Genomic DNA, 22,686 nt, shown 5'->3' on the forward strand with positions numbered 1-22,686 from the left:
GAGGCACTGGGGGAGCACAGGAGTCAGGGGTGGTATTTTATTTACTGGACAGCTATCATAGATTCCCAATTTAAAAGAATGACATGCCTAACCCCTGGATCCCAGCTCCTAACAAACGGACACCATCAAGTGATTATGTGTGTATGGCAGCCTCTGCTGGCCCCGGGTCATGCATGATATTGTTTACTGGGCATCTATGGTAGATGTCCAGTAAAAAATGAAACATCCCTGTTCTCTGGGCCCCACAATGCCTAACAAACATACACACAATCAATGCCCAGGGAACAGGCATGGTATGTTTTACTAGACATCTATTCGAGATGTCCAGGTACAAAATAGCATTCTTGTATCCTGGGCCCCACACACCTTACAGACTCACATAATCAACATTATTATGTGGTAATGTGAGGTGCTGGGGGACCCAGGAGAAAAGCACGGTATGTTTTACTAGACTTCTAACAGAGATGTCCAGTAAAAAAATACCATCACTGTCCCCTGGGTCCCAAGCGCCTTAGAAGGAGAGCTGATTTTGGCCAGTGCCGAGGGGGATTGTGCAACAAAGTAATTTCCTAAATACCTTTGTTGTACTGCCCGCCTCCACCCTCTTGCCAAAATCAGCTCCACAGACCAGCACAAATGATAAAGATGTGTTATTTATATTGCACCTTAATCCAAAGCGCTTTACAGAGCACATATTTACATACATTACCACCCAACCAAAATTGGTACTCATTTATCAACCTTGGATGGATGAAAGGCTGAGTTGGCCTTGCCGGGATTCAAACCTGCGACCGCTCAGATCGCAGCAGCCAGCGCTCAACCCGCTCAGCTATCTTACAAACATCCACATTCACATATCAAGTGCTCTATCATTCACACGAGCCATCCATCATACGCTCATTAATTGCACAAGCATACACACATTCATATACATATTTAAATAATACATTAACATGAACTTACCTTTTGCCAGGCCCAAAATTTCCTCACCAGTGCTCCAGCTCTTGTGTAACATGAACAGGAATCAGGAAGCAAGAGCTTCCTGGTTCCTGCACATGCGGACCGGGGCCTGAGTGTGGGTGATGAAATGCCCCGCTCCAGCTTGCTCTGTTTGTATGTGCAAGGAGCCACAGGAATGCCACCTCGCACATACAGACATGCAATTCCCAATCCAGGATTTCCAATGAGCTTTGCAAGGCTGAGGAAGCAAAGCACCCCCAGCATTGCATTGCTCATTAAGCATATGCGCCTGGGGATCTGAACTGTCAAAGGGAAACTATGTTTCCCTTTGACAGTTCACCCAGCCCAGCAGCATTCCCTCAGCTTAAAAAAGCAGATGAAGGAGCGCTCAGTGTTTTACTTGGCTGGCTTCTCGGCTCCTCAGCTCCACCATAATGGGCAAGGGGGCTGGTGGGTCGACACCGCCTCACCCAATATGGACGAACTGCCCCAGGGACATATCCAAACCTAGGCCTTAAGTGAAGTATATGCCTCTGAACACATTAGTATTCAATAGATGATTCTGTATTTAAATATGATTAATAAAACCATGTTAAAAAAATCATTAAAAACTTCTATACCCATAAGAAACCACCAACGTCCATAACAGCTACCAAATCCCATCTAAATCAAAGGTGTGAGTCTGCCAAATACATTCTAACACTTAGAGCCATACAAAAGCCACAAGAGAAATGTGAGAGGGAGATTGGACTTAAATAGGCCCGCCAAACCTCTTTAGAGAGTCTAGGTATCTAATTGGCCCATCAGCTCTCCCTAAGATATTTACAGTTCTGATTGGCTTGCAGAAATTGAACCAAGCTAGAACTGGCATGCCAGTTTGAGCTCTGTGTTTTGAGCTTCTGTTGAATCTTTTAAATTCTGGGATTAGTTGACAAAGTAGATAGGCCTGTCGGAAATACATCCATTTGTTTCCTCTAATCAGACTCACAGCACAAGATACAGGCAGGAATTGGGAAGCCTAGCAGGTTGCACACTACTCCCTCCTTCAGGAACATCCTCTGACATTGCTATAAAAAAAATCCATCACACTGCATTGGATATGTAGTCTGTGACAGGGTTCCACCTTGGACCAGGTAAGACCACAAGACCAAATATCAGTGTTAAGTAGCTTTATTCAGGCATAGGTACACGGTTGGGTAACTCAAATTTAAAAAGGATCCACCAAAACAAACAATATTATCGGATTGGTTTTCTTGCCCCAATAAACCTCCTGCTTGTGCAATGTCTCTACTGATGATGAAGTTACATTGGTCTTCTTAGAAACAGATCCAGGTGTCCCAGTGTGTACAGTTCAAGAGGGCTTTCATCACCTCCTTTGGGTGTTACAGGCTCCAGAGTGACCACAACTCTTCTTCTTCTTCTCGGCCTAAACTAGTTTCAGTGTTTCTAGGGTCCTGTACCCAACAACTCACTTGGTGATACAAATGTTAGCAGGCATGTAAGTGAACCCAGCAGACAGAGAGGGTTGTAGGTGAAAGAGTCGACTGCAATTGGTTTGAATGCAATAGTTTTCAGTCAAAAGGACCAGAAAAAAAAGGTTGAATGTTTTTTGTTTTTTTGTTTTTTTTCAGGGATTCCCACCCCAAACCTCCGTTTTAGGTGTACAAAACACTTTTTTCATATACGGAAGCCAAAAAATAAAAATAAATTTTAAAAAGCGCATTCAACCTTTTTTTCAGTCCTTTTGTTGCGAAATTATTGTAATTCGAAACAATGCAGTCGACCCTTTGACTGGACACCGACAGGGAGAGCTAGCGAAGGGCCTCTGATGTCTGCCTAGATTTTCCCCTGGTTTCTCTTTTCCAACCTCTATTAATGCCAAAGTAATGTATATGACATCAACCCATACCTCTTACTACTATCTGGACCTGCCTTAGGCAAATGAGGCATGATGGACCCTGCCTGTTCTTCCCAACATGGTGTGGATTCTCTTTCCTCCTGGTTCTTTTTCTCACCACCTGATATTGTTGTTTAATTTTCCTTTCTCCTCCTGTTTTTATTCCCCCATCTCTTCTATATCACCTTTAGTCCCCTTACTACAATATCAGGAAGTTCAATCTTGTGCCTCTATGAGATATGTCCCTTCCCTTATGCTTCTTCCTTTGTGTGATTACAAGTCTCCGATGTTGCAAACGTACTGTTCTCGTGGGGCATCAATGCCTTCTCCTGCACCCCTGCTCCTATCACCTCCCCAATGTTATCTTCTCCTCTTGCCAGCATCCTCCCACTAATGTTTTAAGTCTCTCTTATTCCCTTAATTCTTACCTCTGTCTCCATTTTTTTTCTCTCTGATCTTACCACCTAATCTTTGGTTGCTACGTCTTCTTCGCCCTCTGCTGATACCTACTCATTCACCTTTACAATTTGTACCACCTCCTTCTGATCACTCTCACCCTCTGATGTTACCACCCCCTACTTCACCTTCTCAACTTGTACCACCTCTCCCTGTGTTCCATTGCTGCCACCTCCCCACTCTCCTCAGTCTCTCCAGCCTCTGTTTCTTCCACTGCTGTCGTGTGTCCAGCTTTCTCCAAATGTGAGGCTCCTGTTCCTGCAAGCCATGCTGAGCAACTGGGACTGAGTTATTTCATCGTATGTTCTCTCCCTGTCCAGGATGGGTCCTCACCTGTGGCTGACAATTTGGTTAAAACTGTGATTGGCTGTTCTCTGTGAATACACCAGGGAATGTATTGGGCCCACAGGGCTGGACTAAGCCCTAAGGGGCCTCTCTGCCATTTTGATTGGTATTATTTCCCCGCTGGTGCTACCTGTGCTAATTTGGAAGCTTTAGTGCTTCCATAATGTGCATTAAAAGTTGGTAACACACTGATTAGGGTTCCTGAACAATTTATTTTACATATTGCCTTGTGAATGCAGGGAAGCTGCAACATTCTATCCCTAGCATGAGCATCTCTTGCTGGGGCACAGTGTTTTGGGAACGTAGGCTCCTGCATTGAACCTTCAGGACTCAGGAAGTTTGAACTGGCAATTGTTTGTCAGCAGGACAGCAAAGTTCACTGTGCATCCAATGATTGTTATGAAATAATTACTTCGAACTGCCAGGTGAAGCTGTATCTGTAACTAAAACCTCACTATCATTGTCTTTTTTTTCTTTTTTAAAACTAGTTTATTCAATTTACCAACATACAAATACATATCAGAATAAATTTCAGTTAATACATCCTACCTTTAAGAATTACTATCTATAAAATTAAATGATAATTTAGTTAAATGAAGGAATGAGGCCAAGAGGATGGAGAGAAAGCGAAAGAGAGAAAAGAAGAAAAAAAAACAAAAAAACAGACCCTACCCCATACACCACACTGAAAGGGAAACATCAAACTACATATGTTGTCAAATACACATTACAATCTATGAATATTAGCACAGATTCATGAAATTATTAAAAATTGACTTATCTTAACATCCAGATTTCAACAAGTCGTCATCTCTTCTCTATCTTTACCAGTTCAGTCTGGTTCTGTACTCAGAAAACCACCCCATGTTTTATCAGACGGCCTCATTACAAGTATGGCGGTTAGGTAACAACAGCGCCGGTATCGCTACTGGCACGTTGCTACCGTACCGCCATACTACGAGTTCTTCTCGCGGGTGCCCTTGCAGCCACCAGGTCTGACCTGGTGGCCGTACCGCCACCCATGAGCAGATCATGATGTTATCACTGGTACCATTATTAACGGTACCAGTGCTACCACCCCCCCATTCACATTGAGCCCTGTAGGGCTAAAATGGGAATGGGGATGTACCCGGCCTGGCACCCGCAAAAGGGCAATTGCCGGAATAGCCCGGTAATTGCCCATTCGCGGGTGCCGGACCCGGATGAGAGTTTGGAGGTAGCCTTGCCAGTTTTACCGGCAAGGCTACCTCCAGCCTCGTAATGAGTCCCAGTTTCACCTTCTTCTGCAGGGACAGTACAACTCTGTCAATGTTACATATTGAGAACATTTCCTCCACCCATGATTCCGCTGTTGGGAATAAAGTTGATTTCCAATTATGTAGAATTATCCTTTTCGCAGCCAAGGAAACTTTGTTTGGTGGTAACATAGGTCATCTAGATTTGTGTCTTCCCCCAGAATCAAGGTTTTAAAAGTAAATTATATGATATGATATGATATGATATGGCATTTATAAAGCGGCTATACACAAGTGTTTCAAGGTGCGTCTTCTCTTCTTTCAGAACTGTATTCATCACTTTGGTAATCCCTTTCCAAAATGCTCTTACTTTGTAGCAGTCCCAAAGCATGTGTTCAAGAGAGCCTTGTGAAAGTCCACATCCCCAGCCTGCATTTGTTAAACTCAAACCTTGCTTGTGCATACGCTCCAGAGTCCAAAATACTCTATTCAGTAATTTCACTTGTCGTGCACTTTCACCAATGTTCAAGGACATTCTCGTAATGATTTTACACAGTGCCTCCCAACGCTGGTCTGTCATTTTGTCTTGTAGGCAATGCGACTAGGACATCAAGATCTTGTCATTCCCTCCTGAATTTCTGCTATGCAGATTATACATTTTCGATGCCATATGGTCTTGGCCTCCTATAATCTTAACCGTAACCATTAAATCTGACGATTAATGTGCTGACAAATTCACTGCACGTCTAGTTTCCGATACTCCTCAAGTATTCATTTAGCTCAAACTTTCTTTTCAGATCATGAAATGATCGCCACTTTCCTTGTTTAAATAGATCATCAATCCTCCTTACTCCTGCCAGACACCAATCTAGCCAAATTCTTAATTCTGATTGCGGGATTTAACCATATTGAGGAAGAGTTAATTATGCCTGGGACCATATCTAAGGTTGTGGCCATGGTTCTCCAGGTCGATCTCAGAAATTCAGTTAATGTAGACGTCTCACCCCAATCTTGGTTTGTGGTTGACAAGACTGCCAAATCATTTAGTGGGCCCACCATGCTTGCTTCAGCAATGTCCCACTCATTCAAATTCTCAGATATGAAAGTTAGAAAGTTTCTTGCCGTGAAAGCCTGATGATACCTTTCAAAATGTGGGATATTTAATCCTCCTCTTTCATTTTGAAGTTGTAATTTCCATAACTTCAATCTAGTTATTTTCTTCTTCCATGGACATGATTGGATCAGACTATCTGGTTGTTTTCTTGGCAGGAAGCAGATTCATGCTCATGACATAAGTACATTTTGGATTTGCTGTCATATTGATGGCATATACATTGCCTCCTAATGATAGTTTAAGAGATTCCCATTGCTCAAATTCTGCTGATATCTTTCAAGTTTACTTCGGTCTCGGGAGGATAGCTCAGGGGCACCTTAAGGGCATTATACATAACCTATCATATGATATTATTTCACTAATGCCTCTTGTAAGCCATATTCCTAGATACTTCATCTTTTGAGGGTGCCATTTTAAGCCTTGTTTTTGTAACATCAAACCGTTACTGAAATGTGTGCATGGCAAAGCTTCAGACTTAGACCAGTTGATTTTATATTGTGATATTGAGCCAAATGTTTCAATCGCATAAATCAATTCAGGGATAATTCTTGTTAAATCCTGTACAACGAGAAGAAGATCATCTGCATTAAGCCAACGTTTCTGTGTAACTCCGGAAAAGTTAATTCCGGACATTCTGTCACCGCCAATGGTTCTATTGAAAGTACAAAAAGCATGGGTGACACCGGACAACCTTGGCGAGTCCCGCAATGCAATTCAAATTTAGATGAAATTTTCCCATTAGTAGTCACCTTCGCCAAAGGGTTTTTATAAAGTAATTTGACCTTGCTCACGAATTTGGGACCAAAGTTCATTTTCTCAATTGTTCTGAATAAAAACTCCCATCAAGCACGATAAAAGGCCTTCTCTGGATCTAGTGATAACGCCACTAATTCCACTTTCAATTTCTTTGTTTCTATCAAAGTTAGCAAAAGGTTCCGCATATTTGATGCGAAAACTCTCCCTTTTATAAATCCCCTCTGATCTTGGTGCATCAGCTTCGGTAACACCTTCTCCATTCTGCCTGCCAGCATTTTAGATAATATTTTACAATCAGAATTGAATAGACTGATTGGTCTATAATTGCCAGGATCCAGAGGAGACCTCCCTGGTTTTAGGAGTAATGATATTGTGGCATGCCTAAGTGTGGGTGGTAATCTGTCTTTGACCTTACAATGTGAGAAAGTATCCCTGAGTAATTTTAGAACCTCTTCCGGCATACCCCTGTAAAATTCTGCAGGGGTGCCATCTGGTCATTGACATTTTCCTAAACGTAAGTCACACATTGCTTTCCTAATCTCATCCATTGTGATTTCATTTTCCAAACTATTGTTTCCCCAATCTGTAAAACATTCTAAGGATTGATTTGCCAGGAAAGTGTCTATCTGATCTGGGTGAACTGTCTGGGATTCACTGTATAGACTCTCATAAAACCCTTGAAATTCTTCATTAATTTCTTAATGGTTATAAGTCACTCCACCTTTTTGCCTTTTTATCGAACAGATCGCTCTGCTCTCAGCTCTCACACACAGACATGAGTCAACAGGCGACTATATTTCTCTCCTCCCTCATAATAGGTACATCTTAGCTTTAAAAGTGTGTGTTCTGTCTTATCACTTATATATTTTTTTCAAATCATATTTCATTTTCAAGAGCTTCCATTATTTCCCCAGATGAACCCATCACCTCTTTCTCCATTTCTTTTACAGCTGCACTCAGAGCCATCATTTCTGCGCTTTTGTTTTCCTCTTAATTCCAGAAAGTCTCATGAGCACCCCTCTAATGATGCATTTGAAATGGTTCCCACACTGTGTCAATTTCCACTTCTCCATTCAAATTATTTTTAATGTAATCTTCTGCCTCCCTCACCAAAACCTCCCTCATTTCACCATCTTTCAATATTGTTGTATTCATTCTCCAAATGTATGTTTTATTTGATGAATAATCAAGAGCTAGTTGCATCTTAATGGGAGCGTGATCTGAGATAACAATACTTTCTATTTCACAACTCTTAAAATTCTGTGTCACTAATCCTGAGGTCAGGAGGATTTCTATTCTTGAGTATATGTCATGTGCCCCCGAATGGAAAGTGTATTCCCTCCCAGTCAGGTGTTCCAATCACCATGCATCCAACAAACCAAAGTCCCGCATCAGCAGGTCCAATGCTTCCCTGTCATTTTTCCTACTGTCTCTGTGACTATGGCTACTCTGGTCAAGAACAGGGTCCACGACCAAATTGAAATTGCCCCCTAAAAGGAGATTTTTAACACCTGTACCTAGTAAATGACGTCTCACTTTGCTCAGCAAAGGTCCACTATTTACACTGGGAGCATATTATATTACATATTGTCATTACCATGTCTTTGGACACGTACGGAAATTGTTATAATTCGCCCATCTTTATCTATTTGGAATGTAATATTGTACCTTGAACATTTTTCTTAAACAGGATTATGACTCCTCTTCAGTTTGTTGAATAAGAGGAGTAGAACACCTGACCTACCCAACCTCTAGACAACTTATCAGCCTCTTTGTCTGTTAAATTAGTCTGCTGTAACATAACAATGTCGGCCTCTAAGTGTCTCAAATGTAAAAGTATCTTTTTCCTCTTTATTGGATTATCTATCCCATTTACATTACATGATACAGCATTTATAGAGTCTGTACAATTTCTTGTTTGAACCTCCGTTTCCTTTGAGTTTTCATCAATATCCCCTAAACAGTGTCGTATTACGGTAAAAAACACCAAATATAATATAAGCCAAATATTAACCAAAAAGTAAAAACAACTTAACTTTGGAGACATGCTCCACCTCAGAGCTAAGACCGAGTGTGTGTGCAACCTCCCAAATGAATGCTACTTTTAGCCCAATGAGCTTTGCCCTCCCTGTAGCCTTTGTCATTGTTTAAAACCAGATCCTAGTCTCATTTGCTTTATTATGGTCTAACATCAAATTAATGTGATTGTCTTTCTTTTCTGACCTTAAGATTAATTTACATTTTCATGGTTCATAACATCTAAATTATATAATGAATGACCTGAATTTTAATGGCGGTATGACCCACATAATTCCAGCCATTGAAAACTCTGGAGCTGGATACCATATACTACCAGCGCCAATGCCCACCCTCATTCTATCCATTGGAAATAAGGACTTACTGCCGATCTTGGCCGTCCTAACCACCATGTGTTCTGCTGTGAGATTTTCTCTTCATTGACACCCTGTCAGTTGCAGAAACATGTTTAAAAACGTATTTATGGTCTTTACATGTTTGCATGTGATGGATGCAGCTTATCTGCAAGGTGAGGTTTGTCCATTCAGACCATGCCGCTTCATTGGCTCTCACAATCTTTATTAGGGGCAATCAGAATTTCTCTTCTAGGGTATTTCCTTAAATGAACAATCTACCCCAGAGTGTTACAAAGGTGGGTAATTATCTAATTTACCACAAATCTTTGAGAATACACTTTTTGTTAAGTGTCATCCTCAGACAGTCTAGTGTCGAGAATCTGTGGGTAACTGACATATTTCCTCCTATGTGTAGCTGGAAAAAGGGGTGGCTGTGGGAACCCCATAGTATGTGATAGAGTACTGTGGAGGAGGCACTGGATTGTTGCCCATTTCCATAACAAGACTAGAACTATATATCCCGATCTCCACTATCAAGAAGGGCCCATATTGCACTGGCGTACTCTTTAACCTTGCCACAGCAACAACCCCAGGCCATCTGATCTTACAAAAATAAATAAAAATGTGATGGAAATAAAGGAGCAAACGAGACAGAGTGCGTGTGTAAGAAAATAAGCTTGCCCGGGTGTTGATAACAGCATTGGGATCCGGTCTATTCAGATGTATCAGTCACTAAATGATTTGCTTTGTTGAAATACTGTTCTCAGTGCAGCCGAGCAATGAACTGCTTTCCTTTGGGAGCAGGTCACATGCAGAGGTCATTAGTGCTATGGGCGTTGTGTTTGTTTTTTTTTTGTTGTAAAAAGTGTGGGCGGGAGGTTTGACAGATTCTTAACGAAAAGCTTTAGTGGTTGCAGCATGTGCATTAAAAGCTGGTAACGCACTTATTCGCTTTCCTGAACAATTCATTTTACGCATTCCCTTGTGAATGCAGGGAAGCTGCAACATTCTATCCCTAACATGAGCATCTCTTGATGGGGAAAGCGTTTTGATAACGTAGGCTCCCGCAATGAACCTTCAGGCCTCAGGAAGTTGAGAACTGGCCATTGTTTGTCAGCAGGACAGCAAAGATCACTGTTCGTCCAATGATCGTTATGAAATAATTACTTTGATCTGCCAGGTGAAGCTGTATCTGTAACAAAATCCTCACTATCTTTGTCGAATGAAAAGAAGCCTTATCCCTTAAATGGAAAGCTGTTAATTCTAGATAGCTATAGGGTTATGTCTCCTTGTAGGGAGCTTTAGGCTTATTTAATCATGGAGGAGCTGCACAACTACTACCCTGCAGCATCCCACAAGATATTTGGTATAGAACAACCTCTTCCATTTTGTATGGTCCTAAAAGGCTCGTAGGCTGCGGAGTGTCAAGACCCCCCAAGACTGGCCTGTGATGGGACACTGTGATTGTTCCCTGCAATGTTGCAAAGGACAAGGTGGGATGAACAGGTGATCCTCCTCATTCCATCCCTGGTCCCAACATCTGCAGGCTCTGGGAGCGGCATGCCATGAGTTACCACGTTGAAGTTCACCAGAACCAGGCAGGGGACTGCATCACAATGGATATGTGCACTCTAGCACCATGCATCACAATGAGACATGAATATCAACAGAACAAATGTATACTTATAGGGATCTGGAAGGAGCTAAAGTCTACTGACACCCTGCTTGAATCCCCCCCAAGATTGGAATTTGATTGTTACAGCCCTTAGGTTTCTGAGACACTTGTTATACCATTCATACATCCTGGCCCTCAGAAACCCACCATAACTTCCCATCAGAGTTGCAGAATTATTCGATCACACGAGATGATCATCAAAACCATGGCACACGTGTGCTCAAGCATCTCAAGTAGTATATCACAACACAACATGGGATAACCGTTCCAGTGCTCTGTATTTTGTTTTTATTCTCCTTCGCATTTAGGGCCTTCTTTGACAAAACAGATGTAGGACAATTTGCCTGTTTCAACTGCTTCAAGTTGTTTCCCCTACTTGAGTTGACAGGGATTGTTCGGATGAGATGTTCATCCGAATGTGCTCCACAATCCCATAGAACAGAGGTTTTGGAATATAGTACTACTAGGATACCAGTAAAATAATCCAAGAGAACTGCAGGTAAAGATTTGCAATTGCACCAAGAAGCCACCCATTTTCACAATAGTGAAACTGCGCCATCAAATTCTGTACTGACGAACATGCAATGCATATTGCATTGGGGAATATCTACTCACATCTGTCAATCTCATTCCAACATTCTTTTTCATTAAAAATTCATTACCTATAACTATGTTGCAAAACCAATAAATGATGATTGGACAGATGTGATTCAATCATAACCACAGGTACTGCTCTGGGCAACCTTGCATTCAATCATATTTAGCCCATCTATTCAAATGCAGAAGGGGGCAAGCCTTAAACCTGTTCATTTATCGCTCTTCAGCAATGCAAAGATGATCTAAATGGCACAAGTATGCCTAGATATGAGTCCTGAGGTTACTGTGTTAAGAGTCCCAAATGACACCTCATTGGTGCTGCACAATGGGGCTGGCAGGTGACTGAGGTTAATTGTAGTCTCCAGCAGAAGAGCTATGATCTAGCAGTCCATGCTGCAATATAACTTTTAGGGAGGGACAAAGCCTGATTTGCATATGTGTGTTCCCTTTTTTATTGGTAGAGCGGGTTAGGAAAGAATGGAATGTAAGGCACAACAATTGCTAGTATTTTTGATTAATTCGGAGGTTTGCCATCTATCACAATCCAGTGAGATAATAATGCTCCCCTTTGCCTTGTCAACTCTTTCGATGTGAATCACTCTGACATTTAAATAGAGTTGCATGTCTTCCAGTGCACACTGTCATCTGGGCTTCTTTATGGACTGATCACCCTGAAATGTCCCCTACTATTTGTACATGCACCTTGTTCTCTATTTCCCTGTCCAAACTACAGCATGCAACCCACCCTTGGAACCCCACCCTCCTTCTTAGAGAACGTATATGTTCTCCATGATTTGAGCACTTTGATTATCCGATTGCATGGCCCTGATAAGCTCTATAGAACTAAAAAGTTCATTATTACCTTTACTTCATATTTGGTCATTCATCCACCATCCTTGAGATATTACTTTACTTGGTTACTTTTAATGTGTGTGGTAACTATGGAATCTAAGAGCTCCTCTCTCGCACTTGAAGTCTGAACGTTGTAATGTTTGGTATTAGCCATTGCTGATAGTCCATCTGGGAATTGATGCTTTCATTCATAAATGTGCCAATAGAAACGAATGATCCCATGCAGTACTGGTCAGATAATTTACTAGAAATTTGTTTGGGTTGTTTCATCCTTCCAGGACTTTATGTAGCACCTGGTGTGTTTGTATTTAATCTTTGCAGCAAAAGCTACTGTTGTGTCATATTTAAAGATTGTGTACGCTAGAACCTAATTATACATCCTTTCATCTCTTTGAGAATGTCTCTGTACCATTGTGAATATCTGTAATTCAGAGGATTTCCTGGCACAATCTGCTGAAAATCCTTTCCAGCTTGTGCAACAGCAATCCTTTTCTTTCAAGATGTTTGTATTGATCATTTTGTTTTGAGTAACGTCCTGTTGCACTTTCTCAATCTGATGCTGCAACTCGGTGTTTTCTGAAATGTCTTTGATCGTGCAGCCTAGTGCTGTGCAGGATTATTTCATTTCCACCAGTCAACATTTCATGGCGTAAAACCTCATCTGTGTGTCTTTTTTGCATCATGTTAAGCTCGGTTAGATGATGTAGATGATTCTTACAAAATCTGTCCGTAATGATGGGCTGAGTATTCTTCACATGTGTATCGGCAGGGCCACATTCTCCACCCTCTACCTCCTGATCTCCCTGTGCATATCCAGTCCTGGAATAGTATTTTACTCTCTTTGACCCTCATTCTGAGGATGCTGGTCCGGAAATAAGGGTGCTGGCAGCAACGTACCGGCACCCTTTCTGGACCGCCATACTACAACAATGCCAGTAGGGGCCAGGGATCCCCTGCCAGGTCTGAACTGCCGGGTTTGCAGGCCCCTACTGGCATGGTTGTCACGGAAGAACTGGCACCATTAGCAGCGGTGCCGCTGCTTCTGTGTCCCCATTTCCATGGAATCCTATGGCACTCCATGGAAATGGAGATTTACGGTTACTGACGGCCCTGTGATATCCCGGTGGCACCAGGATAACAGACAGCGGTAAGGGTGTTACAGGGTTGGAGCTTGGAAGGCCTTGCCACTTGGAAAACGTTTTTCTTTACTAACCTTTGAAGCCATTTTATTTGAGAAGCCATATAATACTTGTTACTGAATCCTTTGATATTTTATCAGATGAATGTTCATTTTTTCCCTCTTTTTAAAGAAAAATACTCATATTGTTACTTCTTTTTGGAGAGCCTTGTTGTTTTTCGGGGGAAATGGAAGGATGCCGAGTGAGGAATATGATGTGGTGGAGTCTGTGCAAGAGGAGGAGTTATCTGAGTTATCTGGAACCCTTGTGTACGAGCACGATACAAATACAATATCAATATCCAGTGGACATGAGTCTTGTAATCTCCTACTTGGAATCAGAAGGGGGGAGGTACCTGTTATGGACATTCTTGGGTAAGGTGGACATTCAATCTGCCTCCCACAGCAGATGTTGCTGGTGCAGAAATAGTTGGTGGGATTGGTGGTTATGAGGATGCTGCTGAGAGTGATGGGGATTTTGGTAGGAACCGTACTGGCACTGCCAGTGTGGCAGGAGAGGAACCTAAGCTAGTGGTTCTGAGAGTACCAAAGGGATCCGGATGAGAGGTAGTACTACAGGGGCCAGGAGGAGGAGAGCCAGTAATGCAGGGGTCAGGAAGTGGTACAAAGATGAATATAGGTTCTAGGAAGACCCATGCATTCCTCTGAAAGTACAGAGAGGTCAGATAGACAACTCACCCTTTGCCACCATCCTCTTGAGCCTGGGATCACTTTAACGTGCCTGATGGGGTTTCAGCACCAGAGGCTAAAACTATTGAGTGCACATTGTGCCCAGGGCCAAATAACCGCTAGGAATTTGAAGATCTCTATAGCTGTTAGGACTCACCACCAATACTGCAACCAGTGTGGAGGGAGCGCTGAACAATGGAACTGGAAGTCGCTGAAAAATTCTTCCCACTATTGTACCTCTCTGCTGTGTAATATTAACAGACAGACGGATCAAATAGTTGGAAGAGGAGACACACACCCACGAGCCGCCAACTGGAGAAACAAGAAAAGAACAATCAATATCACAGAAGATATTTGGGATCAACCCCACCTTCAATAAGGAAGGCAAACCAACCTGATCTGTGAAAACCAGCAGGTTGATACGGTTAGGTGGGTATGGATGGTAATGGTAATCACTCAAGTAACCAATTACAAGAACCGACTATGAATGAAACAGAACAATGTTTTGGTACTAAACATAGAGAAGTACTGATAGAGTCTTACCAGAAGATGATAAGGTCAATACCTGAAGTCCAGGTTCAAGTAATTCAATGTCCTGTCCCAATGGCACGAGGACGCCTGATAGTTCCTTGAAGTACAATATCCAAGAAACCAAATCACCTACCCCGACGGCACAAGGACGCCTATGATGGCTAATCACACACAGCAAGCGTCTCTAGTCTTTTCTGTGCTCCTCCACTTGTTGTTCCAGTTCTGGAGGCAGGATGGATGAATCCGCTGTTAGGTGAAGTGGGGAAATTATGTGGGAGTTTTACAAAAGCAGTCCGTGTTTCAGAAATGGAGCTTGCGGGCAGCAGCAGGTATTACAAACGTGTAGCAAAGACAATCCATATATCAGAAATTGGTTGGGCAACTTACGCCTAAGAGTAGATATTACAAATGTGTAGCAAAGGCAGTCCTAGTTGCAGAAATGGGTCGGGCAACTTGCGGTTAACAGCAGGTATTACAAACATGTAGCAAAGGCAATCCGTATTTAAGAAATAGGTCGGCCAATTTACGGGCAACAGCAGGTATTACAAACATGTAGCAAAGGAATCCTTATTTCAGAAATGGGTCGGGCAACTTACGCGGAGCATTAATGACCAAGATTCAAGACAGGAGGGCTAAGGCAAGGCAATCCAGGGGACGTGGGAGAAGTCAAACATACGAAATCAAAACAGAAAAACAAAGCGTGAAAGTCTGTAGCACTTCACTCAGAAGCACCGGGTTACACTCTGGGGGCAGGCTTTATTCACCTAATGTCATGTGTACCGGTATCACGTGATTTTCTTCCGGCCTTGCAGCGTGTTGGGAATAGTTTCACACATTGCCATCACAATAGGTAACGGGCTAGAAAAAGAGCTCTCTGCTGCAGTGAATAGGACGATGACATTCTGGATCTTTGAGGAGGCCTTTTATTTCCTGTCTGCGAATCTAATGCAGGAGGAGTAATTCTGGTAAGATCCTTAAGCAGACCCTGCATGCGAGTTTGATTCCTGACAGTAGCCCATTCACTGCCTACAAATACACTCAGGAACCACCAGCAGTGATGAGACTGGGATGGGTACAACATATTTACCCAACCTAACCCCTTACCATTTGTGAAGATGAGCAGGCACCTTCCAGGAGGGAACCGGGGAACACTGACACCTTCATTGGAAGTGCACAACAGTCCCTGCAGTGAAAGGTTGGTACCTATCCACAGAAGGACCGGGCCTATGCCATGTACCATTCCAGGGAATGTAGGCGAGAGGATCGATATCCTGGAGGGCTGTGCCAAGATCATTATCCTTCAGATTGGGACATTGTGCCTAGTGTGTAGGCACTTTTTTATGTGGGGTGAATTAGTGCATGAGGTAGTAACAACCAGTGCAGAGAACAATTTTGAGAAGCACCAACCCAAGGGCAAGTAAAAATGCTGACATTTCTGTGGTGGGTTGGCAAAAGGGACCCTTGTAAATAATCTTTGTTTTGTTTCTCCTTTTGGGCTATTTATGTTGTTTTTATTGTATTTTTCCCTCCTTTTTCGTAAAAATTGCAAAAATATTACAAAAGGTGAAAGTTTGAAATAAATTACAAAAAAACAAAACATGAATACCCCCAAAAATGACATGTTTCTAAGTAATGTTTCAGCTGAGATATAAATATTGAATGTGTGTCCTCAGCTCTGCAGGACAGGAGAGATGTAAAACAGTGAGTCTGTCTGCTCACCTCTGTAAGATGGCGGACAGGAGAAATGTAAAAATTCAAGCTTTTTCTAAAGAGAGACATAAAAGTTAAGTTTGTGCTCCTATTCCTGCGAGACAAACGAGATGTAAAACGTCAGGATGTGCCTTCGCCACTCTGAGCCAGAATAGACATAGAAATTGTGTGTGTGTCTCCACTCCTGCAAGACAGGAATGATAAGACAAATTCAGGCTGTGTCCCAACCCGTGCGAGGTAGAAAAGACGCAGTAATTGAGTGAGTGCGTCCACTTCTGTGAGACAGGGAGATGTAAAAATGCAGGCTTTGCACCTGCACTGCAACATAGGAAAGACATACGAATTTACTGTGTGGCCCCACTCCTGTGAGACAGGAGAGAGAAAAAAAATCCAGGCTGTTCCTATCACTTGGGAGACAGAAGTGACATAACAATGCAGCTGTGTCCTGGACCTTACAAGACAGGAGAAACGTAGAAATTGAGTGGGTGGCCCCAACTCATGTGCGGCAGAAGAAACATACACATTCAGGCAGTTTCTCTGCTCATGAAAGACAGTAGACATGTAAAAAGTCAGGATCTGTCCCCAACCCTTTAAGACCGGAGAGATGTAAAAATCGAGTGTGGGCCCAAATCTGAAAAAAGGAAAGATATACAACTTCAGGCTGTGCCCAACACCCCTGAAATACCTGAGAGATGTAGGTATTGAGGTAAGTATTGAGTGTGTGCCCGCGCTCTTGTGTGACAGGAGGCGCATACAAATTCAGGCTTTTTCCCTACCCTTGCTAAACAGAAGATATATATATATGTATATAAATTGTATCTGTACACCCAATCCTCTGAGAGAAAAGTGATGTAACTATTGACAGTGTGCCCCTTCCCCAGTGAGACAAACGAGATCTTATGAGAGTATGCCCCCACTCTTGTGAGAAAGGGAAGACATGCTGTGCCCGTATCTAGGCAAGATAGGAGAGACAACAACATTGAGCGTGTGCCACCACCTGTGTCAAGCATTAGAGATGCACATATTGGGAGTGTGCCCTAACACCTGCAGGATGGGAGAGAGGTAGATCTTGAGCGTGCACCCTCTCCCCTGCAGGAGAAGAGAAACATAAACATTGAGTGTGTGCCCTCACCCCTGTGAGACAGGAAATATGTACAAAGTAAGGCTATGTAAAAATTGGGTATATGCATGGCTCTGTAAAAAATTAGTTAAAATTGTACAGTAAATTGTTCACACACACTGGCGTTAAGCTCTAACAGTAGACACACACAATTAAGGCCAAGCAAGACACCAGTGGGGCGAACTGCCTCTTTTGGGATAGGGCCTTGCTAGTGAGAGAGAAAACAAAACATTCTTCCGCTCCCAAGACATCAATACCTTTACAGGTTACATGGGTATCACATTTTGAAAGACAAAACTTAACTCTAAAAGTGGCTGGTGCAGTTCCTGACTACTTTTCAACTGGTTGTCCACAGTATAGAAGGCATGGGAAGGAAGTCCCACCCCCTCACAAAGAGAGCAATAAAGAACTAACCTTCAACAATGCCAGGAGAGGAGAACAGCCTTCCCAGAGCTGATAGGAGATACATTTCTCCTCTGAGGAGGCACCGCAACATAAGGTCCATGTCACAATGAAATTGAACCTCACACAGAGAGGCCTGCCGAATGCAACCACCTCTTCCCATAGAAGGAACCAGGATGTGAATTGATTCTTATCACCCGTATCTCCAGGGCCCATGGTAGGACTCGAGATATTTGAGAAGCATGTAACGGTCACTGTGTATTAGCAAAGAAAGTAAGCAACAACTCCCTGCAGTGGGCAGCTACTTTTATTCATCAGCAGATGAACGGTTTCCTAAAGTCCCATTATTTTCTATTGATAGTCCACTGCTCATACCTTCCAGCAACCATTTGTGTGTGTATTAAAGACATGCACTACATATAACATATCAATACACAGTACATTTAAAAGAGGACCCACATATAAAGTTCATATTCAAAATGGTTGTGACACAAAATCACTCGATGAATGCTACTTGCACTCTCATGTGTAATGCAAAGCTTTTATTAATGAGAAATAAGTAATATCGAAACATTCGGGTAAGAGCTTCGGCAAGAACTGCTGTGGCTGGCTGGACCTCGGTTCCAGGATACTGCTTCACCTCTATTTGGTACGACTTCTGCATGAAGAGCCATCATTGTTTATGGACTTTAATAACTCTGTGCACAAGTATTTACAATCCTCTTCTCCTTATTTTTAGGTGTTTGTAGGTGTTTTTCATTGTTAAATTGGCTGCTAAAATCAGGCTCCACCATTTTACCCAGAACACCATATAATTGCAACGCACGTGCGTTTGCACGTGCGCATTCGGGTAAGAGCTTTGGCAAGAGCTGTTGTGGCTGTTAGGGCTGTGAAGGGTGAATAGCCGATGCTCTCGCCCACGCCATTACATGATGTTTGGGGTAAGTGTTCATGCGCGTTACAGCGTTTACATCTACCTGTTAAAATCTAGCATTACTACGTGCCAGAGACATAGCTTTATATTACCCTTGGTTGATCAGCCTTTTATCCCGCCTGAATGCGGAAGACTTGCTGCCTTATATTATACACTCTAAAGATGGACATGCCGTCAAAACTAGATACATTAAAACTTGTCCATTGGCTGAAGCATACGCCTCTGAAAACGGACCAACCGCTCCCCTCTTACAAGGACTCCTACCGTGGATCTCGATTATGACCTCAATCCATGTCAGCCAATATTCGTCAGTTCTATCCAGCTGACACAAGTAAATCTTGATTGACTAGCGTGACCCGCAACGGTATAGCGAGTGGCCCTTTAAGTAATGTTTTAACGCCAAATCCATTTTTTATTGATACTTCTATGGAAGCTATATCCATTATAGAAACATTCAAGTAACTCACACTGACAATGGCCCTCATTAGGACCCTGGCGGTAAGGGGTTTACGCCAGCGTTAGCTGCGCCGACCCCTTACCGCCAACTACGAGTTCCCAAAGCGCCATGGTCACTTTTACGCCCGCTTTTTGCGGGCGTAAAAATCCATGGCGCTATGGGACCTTGGTGTTAATTACGCCACCGTAATGTACGGTGGCGTAATTAACGCCTTCCCCACTCCCATTGAGCCCTATGGGGCCGAAATGGGAATGGGGAAGGGTAAATGGGTCAATGGGGACTTACCGCCCCGCCAACCTCGGAATGGGGCGGTAAGACCGCCATCCGCCATGGCGTAAACGGACTTTACGCCATGGCGGAAAAGTCCGTCGATGGCGGAAAAAATCCGCCAGGGTCGTAATGAGGGCCAATGTCTCTATAGCCTCTGCTGGCAATACCTTGAAACCTTCTGATCATCCCTTGAGCTAAACTGCATATCGCAGTGTTGATTTACTCATCCCTGTTAACCTAATCAACATTGACTCACCTATTAAAGCTAACCATTTTGATGCATTAGCTGACAACGTGCACTTTGCGAATATTTCCATGCAAACAATTAGTCCCTTACACGTTTCTACACAAAGTCACTTTGCAGACCAGAGCGCTCAAAACAAGGGAATTCCTCATTTAAATGTATTGCAATCACCTGTAATGTTCTCCAATGCACCTCACAACTCATCTGTGTTATCTTTAATTTCCCCCATCATTCAAAATTAAAAGATGTGGGCCAAGACATTTCTGATCTGTCTCCATTGACTGTGCCTGATGATCGCCCCTTACTTCAAACTACCCTGTCTGCATTGAATCTCGCTATAACCTCCCTCCTAAAATTGTATGAAACTCTTGATGTTACACTATTGACTCAATGCACTCTAGTTGAAAAGTTGCCACAGCAACAATCTTTGACAAGCGCAGCATTAGCGTCTTTATCCCAACCCCTCCCCAAAACGGCCATTGAACATCAACAAGCACACGCAAGCAGTGCAGCAGAGAATTCATTAATCCAAACTTGCACTGCTGAGATCATTCAACAGCTGACTAGATTTGTGGCACATGGAGTATTAATGACTGCTGAAACACCCTGCCCACCGGCAATTGTTGGGCAACACCCCACCCAACATGCGGCCATTGCCACTGCACCCATCATTGAACTAGACGTCATTGACCAAACGCGGAAAGAACTAACTAAAACTGTAAATGTTAAGAAACAGGCTCCTAAGAAAAAAGCAACCATAATAATAAAAAAATAAGAGTGATCAAGATATCACTGCATTTTGTAAACCCATAACCAAAAACATCACTTAACTTGAAACTTCACTCCATTTTAAAAATATAAAATCTGCCAAATCTCTGGAACAAGCAGCCACCAAAAGTTTCCTAAAAAATCTTACTAAACATAAGAAAGGATTAACAGCTGCTAGGGCTGCAATAAATCCAAAATATGCAAACATGAACAAACATAATCTGATACCATCTCCAGCTACAACCCAAGGATCTGAGGTCTTGCCCAAATATGGATCAAGTCTGGTGTTATTTTAAACCTAATATGGCAAGCCAGACGACCAATCTTTGACCTAGGCTTCACTCTTACATACGAAACATTGCAGAAAAAGTACTTTATCCAGAAAAAACAACATTCACAAGTAAAAAACTACCAGCCATCGAGACATAAACCAGCCTCTGTGTTAATTCATGCACCAAATCCTGTGCTCGAAAGCACAAGGAACTCATCAAGCTCAATTACACGTCCTATCCACACTTGACCTACCTCTACCTCATAACCATCTATAGCAGATTCATTTTGTACATTGAAGTTGATCAGTTGGAATACTCGTGGTCATAGCCAACTTATTAATAGTGACCAAACTGATCTTGAACAATTCGATATTATCGTATAGCTGGAAACATGGCTAATAGATACGCCTGTTTGGAACAACTACACTTTTATGACCATACCTGCGATACAGCAATTTAAGGGCAGACCAATGGCGGGCCTGCTCGTCGCATCCAAAATATCATCTGGACTAACTATGACCAAATAGGCTGAACCCAATCATCATCTTTACCTATTCAGAATCGCCTGTAACTCCTACACGATAGCTCTAGTAAATAGATATTGGAACCGCGTTTCCATTTTGGATAATGCTTTTTTCACGGACATTGAGTCATTACTGGACTTAATTGTCTCTGACACATCTGTTTCAACCACATTCGTAGTGGGTGACTTGAACATCCACTGCTTTCTAAGAAATGCCCCCTATGAGACCAATCTGGTTCGCAGGTGGACGACACTTATGGCAGATCGCCAACTACTAACGCTAAATGGAGCAGTAGAAGGAGATGTTCCCCCCAGACTGACGTGGCGTCGCCAAAACCAACTAGGCACCATTGATTATATTTATACGGATCGTAGCACCTTTCCACTCATAGACAATGTTGTCATTCAAAAACAATCATACATCGATCACGACCAGCTGACGCTATCATGGCGCTGGAATCTTTCTTCCATTGTCTCTGAATATTCAAGCAATTTAATAGCAGTAACTGGTGGTCATAATAGGCTACGGCATTCTGATGGCCACTTACATAGCTTGTATTAATGCTTAAAATGTAATGTGTTAGGAAACTGAACCGTCTTAGCTTCTGACGGCTTGTATGTAGCAGCCCTTCAACTGTTCGTTGAGGCTGACAAAAGTTTTTTTTTAAACATATTCAAGCACAACATCTGTGTGATCCTGATTTCAAGCAACGTAAAGCTCTCCTTCGGAAAGCAATAAAGGTGGCAAAGAACTCAAAATCGGTTGCTTACTTTTTACAGATGAGGCGCTTGAAAGCTGAGTATAAAAACTGGGTAACATACTGGAAATCCCTTATGTATGAAAAAGATGGGGAAGACATGCTAAGAGCTCTTCATCAAAGAACTCGAGAGCCATATGGCGACTGCTCAACCATTCTACACTTACTTCACAACTCTGGCTACAATGTAATGCTGTTAACGAGCAGACTTGGATAGACCACTTTTCAACACTTTACACTCCCATGATCCAGTAGCTCTTGTGGTGCCCGAGATGTCATCGCCCAAGCTTAACAATATTTTTGACTGCAATGACATAGAATTTTACATCTTGAAGCTCAATAGATCGAGAGCGCCAGGCCCTGATGGCCTATCAAATTCTGTTTTAAAATCTAATCCTAAATTATGGGCACAAATATTCTATCTAATCTTTAGCGAAGTAATTCAATCCCGACACATACCAGCCTCATGGCGCAAATTAACTACAGTATTGATTTTTAAAAAGGGGAACCAACAACATCCTGACAGCTATCGCCCCATTGCACTGTTAGATGTGCCTTGGAAACTCTTCTC

This window comes from Ambystoma mexicanum, chromosome 1p (genome assembly GCF_040938575.1).
Source record: "Ambystoma mexicanum isolate Mex_15411 chromosome 1p, UKY_AmexF1_1, whole genome shotgun sequence".
Classification (NCBI taxonomy): Eukaryota; Metazoa; Chordata; class Amphibia; order Caudata; family Ambystomatidae; genus Ambystoma; species Ambystoma mexicanum.